This window comes from Schistocerca americana, unplaced genomic scaffold, assembly GCF_021461395.2.
Source record: "Schistocerca americana isolate TAMUIC-IGC-003095 unplaced genomic scaffold, iqSchAmer2.1 HiC_scaffold_875, whole genome shotgun sequence".
Classification (NCBI taxonomy): Eukaryota; Metazoa; Arthropoda; class Insecta; order Orthoptera; family Acrididae; genus Schistocerca; species Schistocerca americana.
In genome coordinates, this window is record NW_025726648.1 from 35,001 (window position 1) to 40,000 (window position 5,000).

The 5,000-nt window shown below is 55.9% G+C and overlaps 2 non-coding genes across 2 annotated transcripts; both read left to right on the plus strand.

Annotated features, from left to right (window-relative positions):
* The first annotated feature begins 2,428 nt into the window (after positions 1–2,428).
* On the plus strand, positions 2,429–4,338 carry LOC124591768. Its single transcript, XR_006977248.1, has one exon. It is a non-coding gene; the product is annotated as a small subunit ribosomal RNA (ribosomal RNA).
* Positions 4,339–4,689: 351 nt separating this feature from the next.
* On the plus strand, positions 4,690–4,844 carry LOC124591778. Its single transcript, XR_006977257.1, has one exon. It is a non-coding gene; the product is annotated as a 5.8S ribosomal RNA (ribosomal RNA).
* The last annotated feature ends 156 nt before the right edge of the window (positions 4,845–5,000 follow it).

Consider the following 5,000-nt stretch of genomic DNA (forward strand, 5'->3'; position numbering starts at 1 on the left):
GCCTTAACCTAACCTATGTTGCGCCTTAACCTAACCTATGTTGCGCCTTAACCTAACCTATGTTGCGCCTTAACCTAACCTATGTTGCGCCTTAACCTAACCTATGTTGCGCCTTAACCTAACCTATGTTGCGCCGTAACCTAACCTATGTTGCGCCTTAACCTAACCTATGTTGCGCCTTAACCTAACCTATGTTGCGCCGTAACCTAACCTATGTTGCGCCTTAACCTAACCTATGTTGCGCCTTAACCTAACCTATGTTGCGCCTTAACCTAACCTATGTTGCGCCTTAACCTAACCTATGTTGCGCCTTAACCCAACACACGTTGGGCCTTAACCCAACACACGTTGGGCCTTAACCCAACACACGTTGGGCCTTAACCCAACACACGTTGGGCCTTAACCCAACACACGTTGGGCCTTAACCCAACACACGTTGGGCCTTAACCCAACACACGTTGGGCCTTAACCCAACACACGTTGGGCCTTAACCCAACACACGTTGGGCCTTAACCCAACACACGTTGGGCCTTAACCCAACACACGTTGGGCCTTAACCCAACACACGTTGGGCCTTAACCCAACACACGTTGGGCCTTAACCCAACACACGTTGGGCCTTAACCCAACACACGTTGGGCCTTAACCCAACACACGTTGGGCCTTAACCCAACACACGTTGGGCCTTAACCCAACACACGTTGGGCCTTAACCCAACACACGTTGGGCCTTAACCTGCTCTGTAATTGTCATACGACGCGTTAAATTAGTGTAGTGTTGCCTAACTGCAACCCCCGCAATATAGTTTGCTACTCGCACTGCCCGGTCCCCAGAGTATCGCTTCATGTTAAACACCTTGCAGCTATACACTGTAATGCGGATGGCGGCAGGACGTACATGCTCAATGCCCTTCGCAGTTGTTCATTGGCATTCGCATGGCGAAGCACAGCCTACGTTGTGGTACGGCTTGTGGCAACTGTCCGCTGATGTTGTACGTCCAAATCACACACTGTACCGCACATTGGTCCTCATGTACTGAATGATACATCGTGGTACATGTGTGACCGTACCACGACTGCGCCAACAACGGCGAACCATACGGTCCAAATATTGTGCACTCAGCTACGTGTCGTCTCCCTATAAGAGCTGGATTGCAGTATGGTATGCCGTGGATGGCGATCAGCATGAGCCGTCTGTTGATGTAGTGGCGCGTGTTGTCAGACGTAGTCGTCTCTTCTCACACACCGTGATAGCATGGTGCACTGCGTTCCACATCTGCGACATGCGACAGAGGCCGGTTGACAGTCGTTCGCGCAATGGACATCGCATACGTACGGGGGCCACCTTCCACGTGTTCGCGAAGCGTGCACATGTTGTTGCGTGTATGTGGGCAGACATAGTGTGTCGTGACACCTGACACAGGCATGCAACAATCGTTGAATTTGCAAATGGCGATGGACGTCTACGTTTGCTGGTGACGTTACGCAAATGAAGAACTGGTAAACCGTTGTGGTGCGGTTGTTCTCGCTAGAGGTGAATCAGTGATGGCGACGATCGGTTGAGCTACCAACCGGTTGTTTCAGCGATACCCACCATGCCCACGAACGTGAATGGCATGTGGGTGTGAAGCGATACGCGGCGGTGGCTGGGTGGGACCGTCCCCGGCCGGTGAGGGGGGGCCTTCCGGCGTGCTGGCCGCGCGGTGCGTGGGCGCACGCGCTACAGCCGGCTGGTGGGGGCGGCCAGTGGCAGGCGCGCCGGCCGACGGAGGCGGCAGGCGGCGCAGCTGCGCGCCGGCGCACCCTGCACGCGGCGCCGTGCGGCCAAAGTAGGTCCTCGCGTGCCCGGTGCGAAGCGCGGTGGACATCTGCAGTGTGCTGGTCCGATTGAGGACTGTGTGCGCTGAGGATGCGCCGCCGCCCGGCGCTCGGCGCCGCGACGCCGTCTGCTGCTCGGTCGCCTCTGCGGTTCTCGCAGGTGGATTGTATCGCAGCTGTGCGGACGTGTTGGCGCGTGCGCTGTGCTGGGAGAGTTCGCTTCGGCACCCAAGTGGGGCTTTTGTCCTTCTGTGGCGCTGGCGTTGGAGCTGCCGGCCACCGTAGGTGGCGCGTGTTGTCTCCCGCCGGCAATGCCACGACAGCACGCTCCCGGGCCTCTGTCGGCAGCGGCAAGCTCAGTTGGGAGCACGGGTGGTCGCACCTAAAGCGTCTACTCGCCAAACTCCGGGCGATTGCGCCTCTCTCGAACCCGACCAAGTACTTAGGACGGCGCTGCGCGCCGCCGGGACCTGAGAGGGTTTCGAGGTGTATTGTGCAGGGGAGCTCAGCCTCCTCCTGTTTGCAGAATAATTGAGCGGACGCTTGCGTGTTCGCGCGGGCCCCCGGGACACACTCCCGGGCGGCCGGCTGCTCAGCTCTAGTTGACGCAGCTCCCTGGTTGATCCTGCCAGTAGTCATATGCTTGTCTCAAAGATTAAGCCATGCATGTCTCAGTACAAGCCGCATTAAGGTGAAACCGCGAATGGCTCATTAAATCAGTTATGGTTCCTTAGATCGTACCCACGTTACTTGGATAACTGTGGTAATTCTAGAGCTAATACATGCAAACAGAGTCCCGACCAGAGATGGAAGGGACGCTTTTATTAGATCAAAACCAATCGGTCGGCTCGTCCGGTCCGTTTGCCTTGGTGACTCTGAATAACTTTGGGCTGATCGCACGGTCCTCGTACCGGCGACGCATCTTTCAAATGTCTGCCTTATCAACTGTCGATGGTAGGTTCTGCGCCTACCATGGTTGTAACGGGTAACGGGGAATCAGGGTTCGATTCCGGAGAGGGAGCCTGAGAAACGGCTACCACATCCAAGGAAGGCAGCAGGCGCGCAAATTACCCACTCCCGGCACGGGGAGGTAGTGACGAAAAATAACGATACGGGACTCATCCGAGGCCCCGTAATCGGAATGAGTACACTTTAAATCCTTTAACGAGTATCTATTGGAGGGCAAGTCTGGTGCCAGCAGCCGCGGTAATTCCAGCTCCAATAGCGTATATTAAAGTTGTTGCGGTTAAAAAGCTCGTAGTTGGATTTGTGTCCCACGCTGTTGGTTCACCGTCCGTCGGTGTTTAACTGGCATGTATCGTGGGACGTCCTGCCGGTGGGGCGAGCTGAAGGCGTGCGACGCGCCTCGTGCGTGCTCGTGCGTCCCGAGGCGGACCCCGTTGCAATCCTACCAGGGTGCTCTTGAGTGAGTGTCTCGGTGGGCCGGCACGTTTACTTTGAACAAATTAGAGTGCTTAAAGCAGGCAAGCCCGCCTGAATACTGTGTGCATGGAATAATGGAATAGGACCTCGGTTCTATTTTGTTGGTTTTCGGAACCCGAGGTAATGATTAATAGGGACAGGCGGGGGCATTCGTATTGCGACGTTAGAGGTGAAATTCTTGGATCGTCGCAAGACGAACAGAAGCGAAAGCATTTGCCAAGTATGTTTTCATTAATCAAGAACGAAAGTTAGAGGTTCGAAGGCGATCAGATACCGCCCTAGTTCTAACCATAAACGATGCCAGCCAGCGATCCGCCGCAGTTCCTCCGATGACTCGGCGGGCAGCCTCCGGGAAACCAAAGCTTTTGGGTTCCGGGGGAAGTATGGTTGCAAAGCTGAAACTTAAAGGAATTGACGGAAGGGCACCACCAGGAGTGGAGCCTGCGGCTTAATTTGACTCAACACGGGAAACCTCACCAGGCCCGGACACCGGAAGGATTGACAGATTGATAGCTCTTTCTTGATTCGGTGGGTGGTGGTGCATGGCCGTTCTTAGTTGGTGGAGCGATTTGTCTGGTTAATTCCGATAACGAACGAGACTCTAGCCTGCTAACTAGTCGCGTGACATCCTTCGTGCTGTCAGCGATTACTTTTCTTCTTAGAGGGACAGGCGGCTTCTAGCCGCACGAGATTGAGCAATAACAGGTCTGTGATGCCCTTAGATGTTCTGGGCCGCACGCGCGCTACACTGAAGGAATCAGCGTGTCTTCCTAGGCCGAAAGGTCGGGGTAACCCGCTGAACCTCCTTCGTGCTAGGGATTGGGGCTTGCAATTGTTCCCCATGAACGAGGAATTCCCAGTAAGCGCGAGTCATAAGCTCGCGTTGATTACGTCCCTGCCCTTTGTACACACCGCCCGTCGCTACTACCGATTGAATGATTTAGTGAGGTCTTCGGACTGGTACGCGGCATTGACTCTGTCGTTGCCGATGCTACCGGAAAGATGACCAAACTTGATCATTTAGAGGAAGTAAAAGTCGTAACAAGGTTTCCGTAGGTGAACCTGCGGAAGGATCATTACCGACTAGACTGCATGTCTTTCGATGTGCGTGTCGTGTCGCGCAACACGCTACCTGTACGGCTCGCAGTAGCCGTGCGCCGCGTGCGGAACCACGCGTGCTTCTCAAAACTAACGCCAATGTTGTGTGGTACGAGCGCTGAAGCGCTGGAGCGGCTGGCCTGCGGCACCTGGCGCCTGGCGCCGGTTTTGAATGACTTTCGCCCGACTGCCTGTCCGCTCCGGTGTGGAGCCGTACGACGCCCATCGGCCGTGAGGCCGTTGGACACAGAACGCTTGAACAGGGGCCGCCACACGCCTACGTCCCGCCTATGCAACTGTCTTGAAAGAGACAGTGTAAACTAAGAAAAGATCACCCAGGACGGTGGATCACTCGGCTCGTGGGTCGATGAAGAACGCAGCAAATTGCGCGTCGACATGTGAACTGCAGGACACATGAACATCGACGTTTCGAACGCACATTGCGGTCCATGGATTCCGTTCCCGGGCCACGTCTGGCTGAGGGTCGGCTACGTATACTGAAGCGCGCGGCGTTTGCCCCGCTTCGCAGACCTGGGAGCGTCGCGGCCGCCTGTGGGGCCGGCCGCGCCTCCTTAAACGTGCGATGCGCGCCCGTCGCCTGGCGGTTCGCATACCGGTACTTACTCGGTAGCGTGCACAGCCG